This window comes from Anthonomus grandis, chromosome 22 (genome assembly GCF_022605725.1).
Source record: "Anthonomus grandis grandis chromosome 22, icAntGran1.3, whole genome shotgun sequence".
Lineage (NCBI taxonomy): Eukaryota > Metazoa > Arthropoda > Insecta > Coleoptera > Curculionidae > Anthonomus > Anthonomus grandis.
The window spans coordinates 11,854,244-11,877,999 of record NC_065567.1 but is presented as its reverse complement, the minus strand read 5'-3'; the positions used below and the strand labels follow the sequence as shown (position 1 = coordinate 11,877,999).

At 32.3% G+C, this 23,756-nt stretch overlaps 1 long non-coding RNA gene across 1 annotated transcript in view; it reads right to left on the bottom strand.

Annotated features, from left to right (window-relative positions):
- Positions 1-1,317: 1,317 nt before the first annotated feature.
- LOC126749167 (uncharacterized) overlaps positions 1,318-23,756 on the bottom strand; it is a 113,131-nt gene continuing 90,692 nt past the window's right edge. The window contains exons 2-3 of the long non-coding RNA XR_007664913.1: positions 14,003-14,116; positions 1,318-1,538 (exon numbers count right to left, since the gene is read on the bottom strand). This is a non-coding gene — a long non-coding RNA (uncharacterized LOC126749167). The remainder of the gene's footprint in view (positions 1,539-14,002; positions 14,117-23,756) is intronic.

Genomic DNA, 23,756 nt, shown 5'->3' with positions numbered 1-23,756 from the left:
CTTTCAAATTTTATGCACCACACTACGAACGCTTTAATAATATCTTAAATGAGTTTCTGGCCAGGACAAGCATTACTTGCCAAAATATTAGAAATGAAAATAAATTATTTTATCCATTTTACTCGTCTTACATCTATGTATGATCCTTTTCTTATAATGCAATTTTCATACCTGATCAATTTACAGTCAAACAACAAGACAGAGAATATCATTCTATATCAAAATAACAAAGATTTTTAAATTATATTTTTTCATTATAAAATGTTGGCGCACTTAACATAGGCATATTGACGTAATCCTTTATTAATAAAGAATTTAGCCAGGAAAACTATAACTAATTTATATGAAAAAAAATCGTATATCTATTTCATATAATCACACTATATCTGATTAAAAATCTCTATCTACAGAAAGTGCTGTTAAATTATTATTATTTCTATTACATAAGTAATAATATCATAAACATATTCTCTATAAATGTTTTCGGTATTAGTTTCTCTATTCTATATTGGTTACTTAATAGTATTATGATATTTTTTTTTACATTACAAGAACTGTGTAGGTTAAGTCTAACTAGCCAAGTCAAACTTCACAAAAAACATAAGAAGATTCTGGCTTCAGCTCTGTCTAGTACCCAAACTAAGCACCTAGAGTAATTTTAAAGAATAGGAATACGTAATGAGCTTTTTTAAAGACCTTTCAGAAACAATCTGTCAATTCTCTAAAACGTACTCCAAATGTTCAGATTTCTCGAAAACTGTTAGAAGAATGAAATCTCATAAACAGTACATTTTTATATAGCAAATGAGTTGGTTGACCTTATTTCGTTATCAGTGCGAGAGTATTATTAAGAAAAAAATCGATAAAAACTGAGTCTTTAGTCATTCAAAAAGTGTAGTCTGTAAGATAGGCGATATTTAAAACTTTTATACCTATAAAATTCTACCCTCGTACAGCCTTTACCCTCGCCTAAAACCTCGGCAAAAACAATAACAAAACTCTCTGCTCTTCTAATATGTTGTTTATTCATTGTTATATAATAATTTTTGCTAAATTATGTTATGTTAGTATTTTAAGTTCAGTATCTCAAATATTGTTTATGTACGTTCTAAATCTTATTTAAATTTTTATGTAGTTTGATGTTTTTTTCCATGTTTAAATTTTTGTTCTAAACTTCATGACTTGCTATGAAGTATATCTAAATATTTTCAGCGTGATATTAATGCTGAATATTGGCCCTCACGATAAATAAAACTATTTAATATCTATTACTATTTGTTTTATTTGGAAACCTCTGTATGCCTCTTTAAATAATTAAATACATTTAAATTAAGTTCTATGAATATTTTTATATAAAAATAATTTTAAAAAAATAAACTTTTACATCTAAGGTAAAAAATAAATTAAATATGTCCTATAGATTTCATATTATTTGAATTTGACGTAGGTGTACCTCCTTAAACGTATAAAGATGCTGTAAGTATCAGAAATACTTTTTTTCTAATGACATGTATCTGACGATTATTACTTTCTTGAATCTAAAAAAGAAAACGATTATATTTATATAAACCATAAACTTTTCTCCTAAATTTATTTTATTAAATATGAGTTACAGTTATGGACAACTTTACGTTATGTTTTAACACATATGCATAATATTTCAAATACTTATGAAGTGCCCTAAAGTGTATAAATAAAAATTTTTAATTTTTAAATTTAAAGAATTTGTTTCTAGATAAAAAAAATTATTAAAAAAACTTCTTGTTTTATTTTTAGTCTTTTAGTAAAAATCACTTATCTAATTGTAAATTATTCTATTTAATAATAGGTCTTAAAAGCTAGGCGGACTAAAAACCAATACTAATAATATGTACAACACAATACTAATACTATTATACTGAGTGCCGCTTCTCGTGGGTCCTGGGCTAACAGACCTGGTGTTGGGGGAGGGTGTGCTGACCTGGACGAAGGTGGGGGGTTGGTCGGAGCAGGGGATCAGTCTCGCCGTAGTGTGTCGCCGGGGAGGTCGTACGGAGCGTTGGGGGGGCTCGGGTGGAGTGAGAGATCGGGATCAGGGGGTTGCGGTGCTCCAGAGCAGTGGTCAGGTACTTGCCCTTCAACTTTGTCAGGTGGTCTGCCAAGGGTTGAGCTTGGAGATCTCGCAGGTTGGTAGTGTTGCGCACGTACCATGGTGCGCCTGATATAATCCGGGAAGCTCTGTTATCCACTGCTTGGAGCCTCTGCATGTGGCTAGGTTGGATGTCTGCCCAAGTGGGGAATGCGTAGGAGATAATAGGGCGAATGTACCTTTGGTAGATCCGGATCTTGGTCTTGCGTGATAGTTTATTCTTGGGGTGGAGCAGGGAGTATAGGGACGATAGCTGGCCTTTGGCTTTGCCCGCTTGAGCCTTGGCGTGTTTTTCCCAGATCAGCTTGCGGTCGAAGATAACACCTAAATAACGGGCCTGGACGGACCAGCCGAGATTAGTGGTTCCCTATTACAGATGGCCAGCAGGTGCTTTTTTCCTTTTTGAAAAGAACACCAGCTGGGTCTTCCTGGGGTTGACCTCCAGTCTCCAGCGATCCATCCAGGAGTGGAGGGAGTTTAGGTGTCTCTGAATCCTGATTTTAATATGCTGTTTGTTGGGAGAGGTGGTGAGTATTGCGGTATCGTCCGCGTATTGGAGTATAGTATTGTGTGGGGACGGAGGAAGGTCGCGCATAAAAACGTTGAATAAGAAAGGGGACAGAGGGGAACCTTGGGGAACACCTGCTCTTATTGGGTGGGAAGTGGAAACAAAACCGTCGGCACAAACACGAAAGGATCGGTTGGTCAAAAAAGAGTGGACAAGTTTTACAAGGCAGTCGGGAATCGATTAGTTTATGCAACAAACCGTCGTGCCACATTTTGTCGAAGACCCTGCTTATGTCTAGAAAAACAGCTCCGGTGTGCAATCCACGGTTTGCTCCTGAGAGAATGTGGAAAGAAAGCCGGGTTGTTTGATGGGTGGTGGAGTGTTTAGTTATAAAACCGAATTGATTATAAGGGATTATTTCGTGTCTGCTGCGGAACGTGGTGAGCTGATTGAGGATAGCTCTTTCGGCGATTTTTCCCATTGCTGAGAGAAGACTTATTGGCATGTAACTCAAGGGGTTTGTTGCTGATTCTCCCTTTTTTGGGAGAAGGATGACATCAGCGGATTTCCATTGGGTGGGGAAATATGAGAATTGAAATATACCATTGATGATTCTGGTAATATCGTTAACCTGAGTTATCGACGAGATGTTTTAGGGCTGGATTTTTTGTTTTTAGTGGCTTTGAGTATTCCACTGATTTCGGCTTGGGTTACCTTAGGAACCGGGGCTGCGGTGGGAGCTTGAAGGGCTGTTTGGACAGCATTCGTGATGCTAAGAGCCATTGCAGGGTTTTTAGGAGGGTTAGGAGAAAATTGCCCTTCAAGTAAATTAGCGAAGATCTCAATCTTTTGTTGCGGGTCGGAGATTTTGGTGTTGTTGTAGTTAATGAACGGGAGGGGTTTTTTCCCCCCTTTAACCAGATTTTTGGCGAGGCGGAAAAGCTCCAAAGGATATTCAATATTTTTTTCAATAACATCGAGTTTTTGCTCCCACCTCTCGGAGTTAAAGTCTTCGAGAAGTGATTGCACTCGTCGATTCGCACGGTAAAACTGTTGCTTTACGAACGGGTCGCCAGATCTTATAGCGACTTTTCTTAAATGGTTGCGGCGTCTAATTTCCTCTCTGATATCGTCTGGGATATGAGTTTTATTGAAATTCCTTGGGAGCTCTCTCTCTTGAAGAAGAACATGTCGAGAACTTCTGGGGCACCATTTGTCGAGACGTGAGTGGGTTCTTGGGGGGGCCATACATTGAATGGAATGGCTTCCGCCATTTCCTGTATGATGAGACCCAGTCGAGGACCTTGGCGTTCAAGTCGCCACCTATCAATATGGGGGTGTCAGGGGAGAAAAGGTTTGCCATTTGAACCCAGGTTACATCCCTGGTGGGGCGTGAGTAAACGAAGCCTATCAGTATAGGGCAGCTACTTATTTGAACCGTAACAAAAATGGATTCGAGAGATGGGTCTGGGTTTGGCGAGTGAAAGTGGTGTACTGATTTTTTGATGGCTATTAGAGTTCCACCACCCCTCTCATCTAGCCTGTCATTCCTTATGATATTATAATTAGCTAGAGAGAAATGGTGTTGGGGCTTTAAGAACGTCTCTTGAATCAGGAGAACATCGAGGCCGTGATCTTCGAGAAACCTTTGTATTTCCGCCTTTTTCCTGCCAATACTATTAATATTGACAGAGGCGATTTTTAACAGCGAAGGTTGAAAACGAGGGGTGTTAGCCATTAAACGATTTGAGGAGTATAGTATTTGATGATCTGAGCTGTAGGAACTGCTGTTGCATGTTTGTCATGAATGCGGCGAACATTTCTAAAACATTTTTTAAATATTAGGTATTGTTAATCAGATAAACTATCGCAGTGAATAATTTTTCGCGAAAACCAAATGGAAATCTTAAAAAGAAGTTATCCTTTTATTATTTTTTCAACCACGTTTGTTAGACTGGATATCAACGTTACGAGTATATTATTTGGAATCTCATTTTTTAAATACTGGCTTTTTTATACCGATACCAATATCTCTTTAACCAGAAGGAAAGGAGTTTTTTTGATTTTTTTTTACCTATGATAAATAGTATCTATTAAATTGCAATGCTTTTTTTATCGGTAATTGGTTGACCACTATTATTTAATCTATTTTGCCTTTTTTTTACTATTATTATGAAACCAATTTATTGTGTCCCATATTCCATTTATATTCCCCTTTTGTTCCTTTATTAAAATTTGCTTTTAGTAGTCTTCTTTTTTTCTAATAGATATAATTTTTGTTAAATATTTTTTATATTGTAAGTATTGTTGTTTTAGTTAAACATCATTAAAAAAATTTAATACATGTTTGTACAATTGTTTTGTTTTTTTTGGTTATGCGGTAATAAGACCAACAGTAATTCATGAATTTCTTTTTTTTTTTTGTAGTTTTTTCAATTTTATGATACTTGATATATATGATATTGTAAATCTTTAACAAAATAGCTATCGTGGCATAATGGTTCATAATATCAGTTTTTAAGGTAGGACTCTTTCAATAAAAATGTGATCGACAACTTTTAGAAATACCTTGTATTGTGGCATAATTATTAATTAAAGAAACAGCCATAATCATACAAAGTATTAAGATATTTCAAACTGTCCGCTTTATTAGATTTAATATTTATGTTTATGTCGGTGTTCAGAATGTAGGGATATCACTAAGTAAAATAAAGATATAAAAATTGATGTAAATTATTTGTAAACTTCATTACACCAGTCGAAGGAGACCTATAAGGCACATTTACAATTATGCTTTATTCACAGTATTTCAGTTTTATTCGCACTACTTATACACCGCACTACTTATGCACCAATATTTAGAATCTCTATTGAACAGCAATCGTCATATATGGTCTTACTATCAATCCACCATTGTTGTTAATAATCCCCCGACTATAGTACATCGTATAACCAGGAATATTAAAACAATCTTTGCCTAAAATGATCCATGTCTCGGTACAAACAATAACCTCAAAAGAAAAATCAAATTCTGCAATACCAAATTCTCAGGGACTTTATAATTACGTATATATTCATACACTTTATTGTAAATATGAATTAAAATTAAACTATAAAAATACGCTTATAAGTATGTCTATATCAATTGTATTTCAACTATAATATAGAAAGGTAAAATATGATATAAAAGTAAAGTATGATATAAAAAGGTATTTAAACAAAATAATACAATGGAGCAAGTATTCCTCTCAACCAAGTCGATTTCAAGATAAGATTTAATTACCACTTTATACCAGAGCTATTTGTAAAGATATATGATTTTTAAATAATAATTTAGTTCCTTGTTGTAGTAGTTTTTACTCGTGTTCTCTTTCTCGGTTCCTTTTGTTTGTTTGTGAACATTTTTCTAGTATCTTTTTTGTTTTTCTAACTCGACCGTTGTTTTACTCTTGGTGTTCGTATAATTCTTGCTGTTTATGACAACTTTTTCTAGCTCCTTTAAAGTATATTTCTTGCCTGTTCAGATATCTAACAGATTCGATTAAATTACGTGTTTTATTTGCAGATTTACCATATTACTTATAACTCTTTGGTCTAGGTGTACTTCTAATTGTTGGTTAAAGAATGTTATTGTATTATACAAAATATATTCTTCGCGGGTCTCCAATCTAAAAATATTGATATTTTTCTTACATTGTTTTCTTTTTAATGCTTCATTCTTTTTAAATGTCTCTTATCCAGTTCTTCTTGGATTTTGGCTGTTGCCTGAGTTATGCTTTTAGTTTGTTCCTTCTGGGTTTTTTTTTTAATAAGATCATATAGGTCCCGGATAGTCACGTCCTTTTCACTTGGTTAGAGATATTTTAGACAGCAGTACATTAACTGGAGTATGATAGGAGCACTTTTACAATAATTAAGTCAAAATAGATCTCCTTTGGATATAAGACTTTTAAAGTGATTATTGGCCCTAATTAATTAGATGAGTGAGCTTTTGAAACATAATTATTAGGTGTCAAGTGATCAAACAAAACGCTGTTAGGTCACTAAGACCGATATTAACTTATATTTGCTTTTTACTATCTTAAAGGCAAAATTTATATGAGCACAGTATACAGGCCGCTTCCATCAGTTGCCGAAAAACTATTAAATGCATTATTCATTTTAATTATTGAGGAGTCACCCTACTAATGCTTAAAACTTAAAATACATACATTTTATTCGACTGAATTTTTAAAATTAAAGTTAAATTAATTTCTAGTGTTTCTAGGAAAAAGCAGAGTGAAACTAAATTACCTAAATTTAAATAAAACAACTTCCAGAAATTTGTTTTGACTAATACTAAAAGGTTTAATTAAACACCTAACTAAATATAGAAATTTACTAGGGTATTAGTAAATGAAATGAAGTAGCCTTAATAACTTTTTACGCCTAAATGCTCCGTAAACGATTTGGATTCCAGTTTCTAGATAAATATATTTTACCTCAGCACTCGTAATATTCAAACTATTACTTCGAAATTGAATATTTATTTTACTGAGCTACCATTATCTTTAAATATCTTATGCCAAACATCGTATATACTTCGGCTAAAAATCAATTAGAGTATGGATGATGAATTCATGAAAAAAATACATGAAATAACAGTTGAATAGATTAACACCGTAATGAAGTAATTGGTACATAAAATATTTTTTAAATGAAATAAAATCCTTTAAAACATACAGAAGTCATTAAAAACAGAATTAAACTTCGAAGTAATGTTCATAACTAAGGCGGTAATTTATGGAATTAAGCCTTCCCATATATTTTGGGGATTACGTTTAATTTAAAAACGAATAAAGCTAAAAAAATGGATTTTCCCGTGAAATTTACGTATGCTTTGCATCAAAGCCGAAAATACAAAAAAACCTTTAATTTTAAAAGTTCTTTAAAATTTTGGCAAATGCTTTTTATCAATTTGATTTATTAAACCATTTTATCTAAAAATAAAAGAATAGTGGTGATACTTCGAGAGTCAGGGGGCAGAAAAAATAAAGCTACATGCCGACATGTGTTTTGTACTTATTCACTATTCAGTGCAACCAGAAAACCAACGGGAAAGAGGAAATACATAAGAAGTCACGAACTAAAGTGCCAACTGTTTGTAAAGGGATGATGATTTTGATTTGAATTATACTAGCGATAAGTAATAAAATAGCAATTATTTCTTTTAGGGTAGATCTTTGATTTTTTTTTCTCAAAAATGCAAAAAAGTGTAATGACCTTGTTTAGAGATTTTTGCAGCAGATTTCTCTCTTACTTCCAATTTCTGCTTTAGTCTCACTTGGCATTTTTCGTATTTATCGGTAAAAATAATGCTAATGAAATTTGCATTAGCTAGTTCATACACTTTTTGTAGATGATATGAGTATAACAGCTGTTCTTAAAGTACTTCAGGTATTATCATTTTTTGATGTATTAAGTTGAGCCGCTAATTTTCGAGTGCTCGTTAAAGGAGTATCGGCTACAGCATCCAAAATATTTTCTTCCAATTGTATCGTACGTACTGTTCTTCTCCGACCAGCATCAGTACTTTTTTTCCCAAAGCTTCCTAAAATTTCAATAAAGGAAGTCAATAATATCACCTTACTAAGTAGAATCGCCTACCAGTCGCCTAATGGTGATCAATTCATTGAAATGTCTTTTGATTTGGAATAGTGCGAATTCACAATTCAAGGGTCCCTTCTGTGAATTTGCAGAATCTGACCCTGGAACTTTGCTTCTTTCTAAACGGTAAAAAGTATAGATGCGGGAAAGGTATTATGTAATCTTATCTTACACAAACTTTTAAGAAAGTTGGCTAAGCCTGTAACTACTCGTTCTGCCATAGGGTGAATAATTTTTTGACAATCACCCTGTATGTTGGTAATGCAGCCGAATTGATTAATTTAATTTTCTATTTCGTCGTACTCCAGGCATACCATATACTCTACATAAATATGTATATACAGTGCATCCGTAAAGTAGCGGATAAATACAATAAAAATTAAATAGACCGTTTCTGAAAAAAATTTCCGAACCCGTCGATTTTAATATTGGGTTTAGGGTTTTTCTACCTGGAAATTAAATATACAGAATGACTCAAAAACAAGATATGATGTCATCAATATGTTTTTTAAATGGAAACCACCATTTTTTCCAAATATTTAAGGTTACAAAGGTATCAGAGCAGGGATAAGATCATTTTAAAGAAAATCTAAATACCTCTAACCAGTGAGACTATCATCAAGAAGGCAAGGTCCTAAAACTCTTCCTTCCACTCTACCGCATCACGCATTGACTTCTTGAGGGTGTGTATGACATTCTGTAACTCAATGAGAGTTTTTAGTCGCTCATTATTGACAATTCTGTTTGTTCACATGACCATTTAGAGTAAACGTTGAAAAAATATTATTCGTTTTACAAAATTATTGTTATTACATGATTGCTGCATTTGCTCACAAAATTCATTTCGGCGATCAAAATCATCTTCTGATAGCTCTTGAAGTAAGAATATTTTAAAAGGCTGTAACTTTGCTTTTTTCAATAATTTATGCATAGTAGATCGCAATAAATTAACATTAGAATCCGTGCCTGTGATTGTGGTTTTAAGATTATCTTGTCCGTTAACAGAACGTAAAGCTCATCTTCTTCAGTTATTGAACCCTGGTCAGCTTTTTGAGTATCCCGAACATGCCCGAAATGTGCTTCAACTTTGCTTCAACTTTTCTTACCATGCTTTGGCTAATAGGCGACCGATCAGGATAAGTTGCATTAAAGGACTGAAACACCTCCTTTTGAGTACGCGACATATCTCCGAAACCAAATATGCACAAGATTTCGATTATTTCACGTTTGGTTTATTTTCTCATATTTCATACAATAGCAGTAGCTAATAAAGTGAAGTTACTAATAAAACGCAGGATGACACTGCTTTCGCCTTTTAAAAAGAATAAACACCACTTGCAAATGTAAAAATAGTTGCACCAAAATAGCGGTCCCTTTTAAAGACTCATAAATCAATTTCGAAATGTAATGTCAAGAAAATACTGATAGTCAAAGCAAGCAAGTATACAAATTCTAGAAACTTTAAAATACATGGATTTAGACTAGTATTACCTAGATTATCTAAATTGGGGCCCAAATTAGGCCTTTAAAAAAATAAATACAAAAACTATAGGTGGAAATAGTAAGCTAAACGTAAGTAGAACCCTAAGTAAACTTAATTATTCAACTTAAACTACGAAATATGAGCAAAATATTACAAAAGCTATCAATATTATAATTAAAACAGCAAGTATATTTGATTAATTTGAAGAAATATTCATTGAAATATTTTTTAACAGCAAGTAAATAATCAACAAAAATGCTCTAAAATTTAATCGAAATTAGCATCCATTATTTTTTTTTCCCAAAACTCGTTTTTTTTTTAACTTTGCACCTTTCTGTGTGGCGTTAAAAACATACAAGCACACACAATTGATTTGTTTTAATCCAGTCAATCCAGCCTCACTCAACCAGAACACTACATTTTGAGGCAATTTCAATGATTTTTATTATTTGGTTTCGGGCAATATTGTGTGAATTAAGCACTTGCGTGTAACAAGATGAGCTTATACTCCTAGAAGCTTGTTTTCTATTTTTTAGCAAATTTGTGGGGAAAAAGATTTATTTACTTTTTTTTTTATAAAACTAAAAACACAGACGAAACGAATTTAAAAAGCGTGATAATGATAATGCATAAAATTATTTTTGAATAAGCGTATTATGTTTGCCTATTAAACTATAAACTATGTCGGACTCTTAAACAATTTTTTGTTATGGCCTGATACCTTCTATATTGTTAGTAATAATTTTATTAGAAGGTTACTTATGATTTCTTCCTTGTGTTCTATAAACAAACTTTTTTCTAAATAACTTTTATCATATTTAATTAGGAAAAATATAGGAAATCAAAGGTAATCCTCCAACGAGTGAGTCAGACCTAAAACTGGAAAGAGAAGTCAATCTTATCTTAAAGATATTTTTTTCTAGATGATAATCTCTGCGTTTTATATTGCTACAATCATGTGGCAATGTTAAGGCATTTTGTTCAAAAGCCCAAATTGAGTAAAAGAAATTTGTTCTTAAGAGAAGCAGCTTTCAAAACATATTAAAAAATTAAGCTTCTATTAGAGTTTTATTGAATTATAACTAAATGGTCATTACATAATTAGGAACTTCTTTTTAGTATTTCGATTCCACTCGGCCAACTGCACTTGAAGACCTGCGACAGCGCCTAATTGATTATTATCATCTGATAACCCCAACGATTTAAAATATCCGAAAACATCTTCAAAACCTTTATTATACTATGGAGACACAAGGTTTGCACTTTTATCATTTACCCGACTGACTAATAGGCATTTTGGAAAACAAAAGTTGGTAAAGGATTATAGCTAGGCAGATCGTACCAATACAAAACTCAGGGAGGTTATTATCTAAATAAAATTACTTATAAAATAAAGTATAACTCTTCTCTTCTTTCCACTTAATATTTTAGTGGTGGCTATCACGTGCACTTGTAGGTGATCAAGAATCGACGGATCTGAGCATTTTTTGTTGAAATGTATAAAACTGAACCTCTGGGATTATAAATAAATCGTTCTTTGTTATTTTACCAACTCGAAAACTCTTTCCATTATTATAGATTTTTTTCCTTATTACCAGTAAGTTTTAAATATTTTTATTTCTCATTTAAGTCAATTCACTAAACCGTTCTAAATTTAATGATGAACGATAATAATGATATGACAATGCTCAACGACGCTAACTAATAAGATCGTGCAAAATGAAGTATGGCAACTTATTTTTATTTAAAAAATGTGCTGATTGCTTTACGTTCGCACTTTAAACGCATTTTTCTCATATATTTCAAATATGTTCTTACAAATATAACAATTCATAAATTGAATCACCAAAGATAATAAGATTGTAAATTTCCTTTTAAAGCCTTCAGTTATTTTAATTTCATTATATTATACTAGTTAAAAGTAAATATTATCTTAATTAACCTTGAACTGAAAAGCTGTTCATGTTACTTCGTTTTATTCATGCCAAAAATGAACAGCGTGAATGTTATCAGTAAATCAAATCAATTTTGTAGTTTTTTTTACTATAAGTTAAATATTTATAGAAATAAATATAGATTTGTAGTAAAAAAAGGGTCAGGTTATATGTATGCATAATATTTGGTCTAATTAATATGGATGTCATCATAATATTCCCGCCGTAATTTATAAAGACATACCACGCTGCTCAAGAACGCTTACGCATCCTTTATAAAAAGGGTGTTTGGAGTTTATCATGAACTATGTAGTGTAGCGTCATGCTATTTTGCAAGTATGAACAGTTAGTATATTATATTTTTATTCGAGTTAGAACACCAGACGACAGGTATCCGTTGATTACATTTTCCTCTATTTCCGTAATATACCATTATTTGTAAGAGTTGCTTGATTCTTTGATATCCGTGTCCACCTTGATGACATTAAGGACTAGTCAGTATGTTTGTCGTCAAATTTACATACCTACTGGTAATGCGTAATAAAAAGTGGTTTTATTAAATAATAAAATCAGGTATTAAAATTTGAAAATAAAAATTTGATTACAAAGGTCAATTTCGTACATTTTGTACCTTTTCAAGTTAATAGGGATATCTTCTTCACGAAAACTCTTGATCAAGCAAAATCTAGACTCACCACGGTCCCTTTATTCGGACAATTCTGGTTTTAAGAGTCTAGAGTCTAGTAATAAGTTAATTCCGACGAAACCTCTCTTAGGTGATATAGCACACGTGGTGCAGCGTATGGGCGGATTCCCAGGAGTATAGAAGCTATGCATTATTTTTTCTTTATATCAAGCAGAAGAAAATTTTTTTTTGTAAAATGTCATTTTAGCACCTCGCAAGATATCATATTAATGGACAATATAAAAGTTGAAGTTTTCAAATAGTGTTGAATGTTGTTACTGAACACCAAGAGATAAAATTAGTTGAGCATCTTTGTACTTATAAAAGCGCTTTCATAGGGTAACTTTTTTGGAAGCTCGTAGGTTGGCCTTTGAGTTAATGGAGAATATACAGCTCAGCCATCCCCTTAACAAAACTGCGAAATTGACTAGAGCTGCCTGGCTCTGGGTTTAAAAAAAGGAATCCTCCACTTTTTATTAGATCCCTATTCAGTTCCCAGATAAATGTTGGCCGAAAAAGAAAAAAAGCAATTGGTAGTAAGCAGTGAACGTGAATTCAATGTCACAGCAGTTTGTGGAATTTAGGCTTCAGGAACTTACACTCCAGCATTTTTTCTTGTGACAACTTGTGTTTTCTTTACGTTATGACAATGACTCTGGATGGATGGACTCAAATGATTTTGTTAAATATTTAGACCACTTGATAAATCACGTTAAGCCTGGTTTAGACAACAAAATATGATTAATCCTTGATGATCACAATAGTTGCCGGACACTGGCTACAATAAATAAGCACGAAAAAATAATGTTATAATGATTTCCCTTCCACCTCATACAGGTCACTCTCTACAATCACTTAACTGGGCTGTATTTAGTTCTTTAAAACACCAGTAAGCAAAGAAGTGCGATTTATGGCATAATAATTAACATAATTATTGTATCATTATATGATATTGTTCAAATGTTTTCCAAAGCATTTTTTCATGTTGCTACTAGCTATGGAAGAAGCTGTAAAAGCCTTTCAAACCACAGGAATATTTTTATTTAACGATTAAATTTTTCCTCAGGATTTTGTCTGCCTGCTGAAGTCACAGGTGGCAACAGTCTTCTGGTGGGATGCTTGGAAATAGGTTAGAAACATCGAAGGAAACAAGAAATGAGTTAGGAGGTATTTCTGTTTTTATTAAATTTCTGGTAAGTTCATATAAGTTTTTTATTGAGAGTGCGTTAGAGAAATTGGTGAGTAGAGGGAGGATAGACGTTAACCAAGAGGAAAGTTTTGAGGCGGGAGAATCGATATAGGAATCTACGGGTCTCACAGGATAGTTTTGTTTATGTATTTAAGGTAGACAATAAAGAAGTGGAGTAATCGGATTCAATGGGAGGAGTGTTTCTTGAGCGTGTTTGTTTCAGAACTTTGAATAATTTATCTAAATCTTAAGTCAACACCAAAGATAAAATTCCCGTCACACACAGATCTGGTGTTTACAGACTAAAATATTCTCATCCTGACTGCAATGTGTGCTACATCGGACAAAGCGGAAGGAGAATCGAGACGAGAGTCAAAGAACGCATAATAAACTCATTGAAAAGAATAGAAACCGATTTATAACTAATACCTCTTCTCGTTCGCCAATCATATTATTGAGACCGGACATGAGTTCGAGCCTGGGGCGGATACCAAGGTGCTCCATGTTTGTCAGAAGGGGTTAAGGTCGGATCTTTTGGAAATCCTGAAAATAAATAAAGCCATCAAATCACCGGTTTACACTTATATTAATGAGTAAACTCAATTTGAGAGCAACACTTTCTTTAATTCCTTGGGTCCTAACAGTAACACTGACATTTGATTTGATCTGACTTATTAACACACATTTATTTGTTTATTTGTTTACACCCTATAATACTACAGTCCGATGGTTCTCTCTCAATCGCTCCCAGTACTCAGTAGAAATCTGCTAATCACATATTTTTCAATTTTATTATAATTTTAAATGTTCACTAGATGTCGTGCAATGTACTATTCAAGTATTGTTTGTTATTGTTTAGAATTTGTGTATGTGTTAAGTAACCCAGTAAGTATTTTACAATTTCATAATTTTATCTGTATTTTTTATGTCACCTGTCAAGAAAAAAATGTTCGTATATGTTTTTGAACTGTTTGAAATATATTTTAGAGTCTGATGATGGCAAGAACACTTGCCGAAATGCATAACTTCTGAAATTAGAGGATTAGCGTTTTATTTGTGGAGAAAAGACTTCTCCTACTAACTTTTCAATTTTATATTGACTCGACTTCAGAATGGACTTCTTCCTTAATATAAAAGTAATGTGTATATCTTTATTTAAATATATGTACATGTAAAAGTTTTTTTAACAAAATACAGGTAGCCGATTTAATAGTGGTTTTACAACGACACCGTACTATATAGGTGTACAAACATTTGTTCTGATTCGACGTTTTAACTAATGGCATCCTCTCGATCCCCTAGGTTGCTCATTTGTTTACTAGGTAGTTAAATTAACACTAATGATATTTCCAATTCTCTAAGTGCCTGATATTTAATTTACATTATTTCCTTGTGTATGAACATTATTTAAAATGTAAAATGTAAAATTTACGATTATTTTATCTAAATTAACTTTAACAAGTCAATTAAAAAAATTAATTCCTGAAACTTAAAACCACTAGGTATCATAGTGTTACCATGAATCAAAATCTGAACTAGAATTTTCACATGAAACACGTCAGGCAAAAAATTACACATCTAATATTAAAAACTAAAAAAAAATGCTTATTTTGCTGATACAATCTCAAATAACTTGCACTATAACTACCTGGGGAGCAGTGAAAAATGGACACAAAAAAATAACTAAATAACCTAAAAAATGGCCTTATAAATTATATTTGAACAAAAGTCAATTTGCTACTGAAATAAGAAAACTCTAAAAAAACTTAATCTGTGAATATAGACTATTCTTATTACAAGGCTAAAGCTTTATAAGAGAAATAACAAAGTGGTTCAGAACACTAAACTGGATATCTGCCTAATTCGAAATATAAGGCCATTATTCTTAAACATACTTAAATGATTAACAAGGAGAAAAATTAAACTCCAAATCAGTTTTTTGTTTTTTCATAAATTTAGTAAAATGAACTTTTACTAGCAAGCTTCAAATGGGCCTGCTTTTGCTGATTATTTTTATCTTTATTAGTGAATATTGTAATGAATATTTATATATTTTTTAATCTGACTTCACAATTTTTAAAACAAACAAGTACCATTATAGAAATTAAAAAGCTATACTATAAAATAAATGAGTATGCGTAATAAACTTAAATATCTTATTTGTGTAAACATCAAAAATGTAAAAAAGCAAAGCCCAAACCACTATAACAGATGGTAATTGATTAATTGATAAATTTCATAAAAACCCAGTCGTTCTAAGTATAACTTTAATTTATTTTTATGAAGACACGTAATATTCATTGTTTTAAAGCAACTTATAAAAAGTGTAATTCCAAAAGTTTATTAAAAATTAGGTCTCGTTATCAAAGCTGGTAAACACGATATGTAGCTGCCAGTCTGCCGTGCAAGAGAATATATTTTAACCAAGAAAATGAGCCTAGGCCTAAATCTAATGTTCCTTATTTTTCTGTTTTTTTTGCGAGAAAAACGGTCAAAGAGCAATATTATTTTTTCTTATGTCAGGTAACAGGTAAAATTAAATTATTTTCCCCCATGCTCAAACAATTATTAAAGATGTCATTTTTTTTAAGGTAATTATATAATTATTTTTTGTTATAATTCTATACAGGATGACAATTTCACAACCTATGATGGCTATATCAAAAGAACAAATAAAAATTACTAAAGACATTTTCTATATTAGGGAAAGGGAACAAAGTAATATAATAGCAAGCTGGTTTTCACTTATTTCTTTGCCTACGGCAGTACAACTTTATAATAGTAAATAGCAATCATGCTCTTGGGATACCTTATCTTAAAATTCATTAAAAATGCATGTAGGAGGTTCTTTTGTTCTTAAATATAATTTTGCCTAATTATTTTGCTATCGTAGCATTAATCCCAGGCAGTTTACGCCAGTGCTAAGTTATTCGTATCTAAAAACAATTAGTAATTTATCTGAAACAATAGTGTACTACAATAGCTGAGCGTGTGGAAATATTTTATTATTATTTAAAGAAGATCAGTGTTTCTTAAGAACAGCCAACATTTACCAACTCGTGGCAAAATTTTAAGGAATCGACTCGTCATGCTTCTACAGCAACCGGATTATCTCGCCTGTATTAGTCTATAAGGAATGTACTTAAATGACCTGCATTTTATTCCTATAAAACGCAAATCCTTCAAAAACTTAATGACGATGACAGAAGAACTGAATTTTGTGAAATTTTTGTAGCTAGAGTTACTGCAGAAATTATTGATTAGTCGAGGTAATCAATAATATTTGCTTCAGGGAGAAGTATTTTTTACTTAAATCAGCACATTAAAAAAATAAAATATTTGTTAATAATTTTGCATTACTAAATATAAACTTAAATTAATTTTAAAGTCAGTAAAATGTTTGAATGTGCTTTCTCAAAATCAGTATAAGTTACCAAGGCGTAAAACACGCGTCAAAACCTTATGTATTGGACCTAGCAAAGATATTACCACCGTTGATCATATAATTCTCTTAAATGGCTTAAGTAGTACTGGAAACCGAGATCTATCCTCAGAACTTTTTGACAAACAGTTAACAGATAGATAGATACCAGACTATTGTTGTAGATGGTGAATCTAGCTTTAAGACAAAAATTGGGTTCCTCAACGAACCATACTGGAACCATTTTTATATAAATGACTTATTTTATACTGAAATGAATAGTACAATTATTTGTTTTGCTGATAACTCTGCTCTTATTTTTTTTAAAAAAAGTCAATCAGATTTAAAAAGAGTATCTTACTGGTTAACCACGCAAGAGCCTTTAATTATCACGTCATTTTTCATGTCATTTTGCTACTCAGACTCTCTTCTTGATTTTTCAACAATAAATATAAATATTGACGTTAACATAATACAATCAAAATCGGTCAAAAAACTACCGTATTTGTGTATAATATTGAACCCCAATCTAAAATAGAATAAATATTTTTAACATGTTACCAAAAAAGTCAGACCTCTCATAAACAAGTTTAAAGAATTGTAGACTTACTTTAACATAAGCGATCTGTAATTTATCTTTGCAACACTTCTTACTTCTGGTATTTTAGTTTGAATGCCAAGTTTTAGAGGCTTACTTACAAGCACTGCGAGAAAAGATTTTTAAAATCATTTTAGAAAAACAAAGATCCTATTCATTGGATGCATTGCTTAATGCAGCTAAGATTTTTGATATAAGGCAATTATATGCCTAAAGTATTGTAACCACTCTTTTATTAAGATTTCTGTTTTTTTTTTAATTGACTGATGTTGAAAGTCTTTATTAAAGTGGCACATATGCTAACGGCAGCTTATCAGTCTAGAGAACATGTGTGAACACAAGGACCTGGTGGTGGGTTGGCATGAATTATTCTAGAGATGCTTACCTTTTAAATTGTGGGCGCCATCCAGTTTAATGTGTTTATTTGAAGTGCTTTAACTGGCAAATTGGTTCTTACTTAAACAAAAAGGATGTTAAGAAATATAATGCATAGTAAAACAAAAAATAAGCTTCAACTATAAACATTATATTATCAAAATATCCTACTTCTGGTCAATGTTCATTGTTTAAGCTTTCACTTAAATAAATCGTTCTAAAAATTATAAGACAAATTCTTGTTAAGAGTATAACCCCTAAAATCAAAACTTGATGCACTAAAGTTCTGAAACATTAAAAAAATCAATATCTTGCTATTATGTAACTACCCTGTGACCAAAGTCACTACCGCACATTACATTGTACAACATGTACTAAATCAAATAAAAAATATATATACTTTTTAGTGCGGTTGCTTACATAAGTATGATATTGATATATGTTGATATTAATTAAATATGATTATGACTCTATGAAAATTAGGATAGTGAGATTAAAAGGTATTAAATAAACTGTAGTAGGTATTAAATAAATGTAAATTATCAAGAAAAAACTTAAGACACTAGACAATAATTAATAAATTAAGGAGCCATTAAATGATATAAATTAGCCAATATAACTAGTTGCAAAATCAAAATCACAAGAACAAATCAGAAATCATGACATTGCTTACACGTTCCTTTTATCTTCCTTGACCTGGTAACCCTTTGTGCAGATTCAAGCACACCACCTAACTAAGGTCCAATCAATAACGTCACGAAGAAGCAATAAATCCTGATAAAGCTCTAATTTATGATGGGAAATGGAAACAGCATCTGAGATGGCTCGAGGTGGTCTTGGGATGGCCCTTAATACTTCGCTGAAGACCCGGCTTAAGATCTAGCGTAAGACCTTGCTTAAGATCTCATTTAAGAACTCACTTAAATCTTGGTTTAAGACCCGAAAATTAACACGTAAAACCTCAAAAATGGCGGGTTCAAAAACCATACGAAAAACAAAGAATAGGAATCAAGCTTACCTCAAGATGTTGGAAGGTCTTTTATAAAGTGTATTAAAGTAATCTCTCACATTACATGGCTTGTGTCGTCATGAGGTAACTATGATGTCGAATCCCAACCTCGAGCAATTCGAACTTGTTTGACTCGTTGACCACACCATTTGGAAAGAAAGCCAAAACGCAATTTCTGGATACTTGGTCGATGGATAATCCCATGCAGGCCCAGTTTTACAAGAATTGACAATACAACGTTGCCTTGCTTAGCTTTAAGTTGCAGCGAGTACGGAAATCAATCTAATCCCAAAAGGCAAAGTATTGAAATTACAGGAAAAACAATGGCAACAACAGCCCGGTTTTAAAAAGGTCAATACGTAAAAGTTGATCCTTGGGCATGGCGTACTTGACCAATGACAAAGACAGACAAATAGAAAAATCACGTTAGTCAGAGAGAGAGAGAGAGAGAGAGAAAAACAACCCGATTCCAGTAAATTGTTTGAAATTCTAAGCAAAGAACAACTATCTAGGAGTTCTTATTTTTATAATGCCATTAACTAGACACTAGATGTCGCGATCAGTACTATTTATACAATATTAAATTATTACATCATAAAAACAACATAAAACGCTACAGTATTATTCTCTGACAGTTCAAAAAAAGAGATATCAAACCATTCTCTTACTCACGGTAAAACAAATATTTGACCTCAAGTTAACCTTTAATGAACCTAACCTTAAAATAAAACACACTCGTTCAACGATCTTTTTGTCCAAAGGTCAACAAGGTCCCAAATTACAAGTTCAAGTATAGTTTAGTTGTTAATAAAGTCAAAACATAAATCTTGGCTACGAAAAAATGTAAGATACAAAATAAATAAAATTGATGTAAAGAACCATTAAAAGCCATAAAATTTGATCAAAAAAGGAACTAAAAAGTTTTTTGTATGGAAATAATGATTTTTTTTCCCGACTTCTAATTTAAAACAAAAAAATATTTTATGACATTTTTAACCGATTTTGACATGGAAATTTGCATATCTTCTTGTGTACTTTGACTGACTTTTTGTGTACGAATATTGTCTTTTTGTAATATATTTAGTTGTTTGTAGGAAATGAAGAACTTTTTACCAGCGAGAAGCTGGTTGACGGTGTTACACGCACCGATATATGAGCTTGTTTTTGGATAGTAAAACGAAAATTTTAATTTTTCTGCGAGTGTAACTTATTAGTATATACTACATATCTATGCTATTTTGTATAATTCGTTGTTATCTGTTTCACTAATAAATATAAATCTTATGGAGGATATAGTTATAATTAGTTAGAAATTTTAACCCCCACCGTAAAATTCCATAAGAACCCACATACTAATATTTTTCGTCTCACATGTATTGAGTGCGATATTTGTAAGGAGAAAAATAATGTGACACCTGCTCGCTATCAATTTGCAAATTATGTGCAGATATTACGGCATCAGAAATGAAAGTACTTCTATTATCGAAGAGGTCTATGAAATTTTATTGTGAAACAGGTCAAAAATATAAACTTCATAATCTTTTACTAAAATTAGTAGAATTACAAAATCAACTCCTAGATACCAAAAGTGAAATTATTGAGGTATCAAAGCAGGAAATTATGCTGATCTGGTGAAGGGCCAAAAAATTCAAGGAAGGGAAAATATAAAGTTTAAGTTGGTAAAATGTCTTTTATTACCACACATTTTTGCTTCTTTTTTTACTTTCTTGTTTGGTCAGATAGGAGATTGTATGCCCTTTAAAAGGATGTACCACACTTAGAGCAGCATTTGAAAAACAAAAGTTTGAGGTCAATAAAATATCCATTATTCCCAGATATTTTTGATCACTATTCGTTGTACGTCAACCAATTAAAGAATAGACATTTTAATGCTACTTACAATGATGTGCCGCACGATAATGGTTCCTATTTGATATATCAAAGTGAGGAGTCCTCACCGGTGATTGACAGAACTTTGTCAAATACAGAATTAAACGTCCCCCTGTATATCTAAATTGAAGTTTTTTTTTATTAAGGGTGGTCTGTTTTGAAATTAAATCACTGTATAAGGATTCGCATTGTCCATAGTAGTCAGTTCAGTTTAGTAAAGTTTGAAATATTGGCGCGCGATTAAAATAGTTGTAAATAAAAATAGTAAATATATATTTCTAATTAACTAAAACTTGGGGGAAGAACTACTGTAGAAGCAATGACAATTCTTCTTAATAAATGTATGACAGAAGGCGTGATACCCCAAGCATGGCAAAAGGCCCAGGTGATTTTACAGTACAATAAAGGAGATAACTATAACAAAGCTTTTGACTCCGTAGAGGCTGTTTTTAAGGCCATGATAAGTGCAAGAATCGGCTCTCGATACAAGCAGCTTCTCAAACACATATACGAAAATGCGACAATCACCGTTAAAATCTCGGAAGAGATAGAAACAAACAAAATTCAAATTAAAAGAGGAGTAAGACAAGGGGACACCATCTCCCCAAAGCTGTTTACACTGGCACTGGAAGATGTTTTTAAAACTCTGGACTGGAACGAGAGAGGCATCAAAATCGACGGCAAACATCTGAGCCATTTACGCTTTGCGGATGATATAGTACTCTTTAGCCAGAATATAATAGAATTACAGGAGATGTTGGCAGAACTTCAAAGAGAATCGAAAAGAATAGGTTTAACCATGAATTTAAATAAAACAAGAGTCATGTCACGGCTAAATCACGGTCAAATCATGTCACGGGCAGCCACGGGTAAACTGTCACACGTCTTGAGAAATGAAACTATTTCAATTAATTTGAAAAGAAAGGCCTTCAATGCCTGCTTACTGCCCGTGATGACTTACGGAATGGAAACCATGACACTCACTATTAAATCAGCTAACAAGCTTAGGACCACCCAAAGATCCATAGAGCAGATGATGCTAAGAATAAGCCTGAGAGACCATATCACAAATGAGAGTATTAGACAAAGAACTAAAGTTGAAGACGTCATAACACGCATAGCCCACCTGAAATGGAGCTGGGTAGGACACGTCGCCCGATAGGACGACTTTAGATGGTCAAGACACATCGTTCAATGGAGGTCTCCATACATAAACGCAGCGTTGGCAGACCATAGTTACGCTGGCTCGATGATGTCAAAAACAAAGTGGGCAACAGATGGCACCAACTGGCACAGAACAAAGAAACATGGAAGAATATAGGGGAGACCAATGTCCAGGAGTGGATTGTGAAGGGTTGCTGAAAGAAGAAGAAGATATTTCTAGTAGTCGTGAGTGATTCTGTTTTCATAGTGAAGTGTGTAAATAAAATAATTGACTATTTTTTATTGTTTAATACTTGACAAACGGAAAAAACGCTACAATATATATCAAACAATTCACTTAAGGTTTCTTAATTATGTAGCTCCGAAACTTTATAGCTTGTTGCCAATTATGATAAGATGAATAAATAACTTAAAAATGTTTAACACAAGATCTATAATATATATCAACGCATAGATAATATGAATTCCTTTGTTCAGATGCTCTCTCAATAATTATCTCCTTTAAAATATTCTTCTGTTGTAGTTTGTTAATTTTGGATAAGTAAATGTAATTTAGTGGCGGGTCTCTGTTAAACCAGGACAGAAAATAAATACACTGTTGCTGTTATAAAATATATTTTTTTGATTAAATTTGAATTTGTAATTAAAACTTATTTTTACTAACATTAAAAAATAAGGGTGAATGTCGCCCCCCCTAAGGGTTAAAGTTGTGGGGTTAAAAATTTAAACAAAAAATTGTTTTTCTAAAATCAGAAATCGACGGGTGCGAGCGTTTCTGTTTTGTAAATCAAGAACCTCTAAAAACTAGCGTTAAAAGTAATAAACAATGGTATTATTTCAAAATTTTTGACAAGCTGTCATACTGCGAAAACTTAAGTTAGAAACTTCAAACTTGGCAGTTATAACTAGAATAAAAAGACCTTTAAAATAAGCTGGTCTTGACTCCCACTCTTATTTGAGATTTTGAGTCAACCTTATGACTGAATGTAATTTAGTAAGAATATTAAATGGGAACTTACCAAAAAAGCAGCTAAATCATAATTTTAACATAAAGGACAAGAAGCGTTTTAGAAATTAAAAAGAAAAAAACTTATATTACTGAAGAAGATTATGCTATAACTGCTTTTACGCTGGATTTTCCCCAATGTTTTTCGAAAAGATCACTAAGCATTAGAGCACCTCAAATTGAAAACGTTAGTAAATCACATTCGCAAGGAATTTTTAAAAAAGGAAATCATTTTGAAATCCAAAAATTGTATCAATTACTCGTAATAAATAATGTTGTTAGCTTTTTCATATTTTCTTAATTTCTAAACGCATGGTACATGAATTTTATAAAATAAGATCCTTTTACGTCGTTTGAGCACAAGCAGGAGTTTTAATGAAGAATTTCTTGTAAATCCATAAATAAAAAAGCTTTTCCTATTTGGGAGTCAATCGGTGGACACACTGTAAATAACGGTCTGTCGCTTTTTAAAGCACGGTTTCTCTATGCATAAAGCAATATTCATTTTGGTTTTAAAACTTCCATCTTCTGCATTTTGATTTGGATTCAGGCCAAAAATGTGAGTGCTTTACCGAAATCTACAGTTCGGCAAACTAAAATTAATGTAAGCAGTTACTGCGACATGTTCAATAATGACTGACCTCGCACATTCTTGAATAAGACCTTTTATTTAAGAATGGGTGTTGAAAAGTCGAAAACTCTGTGATTTAGAATTCGTGT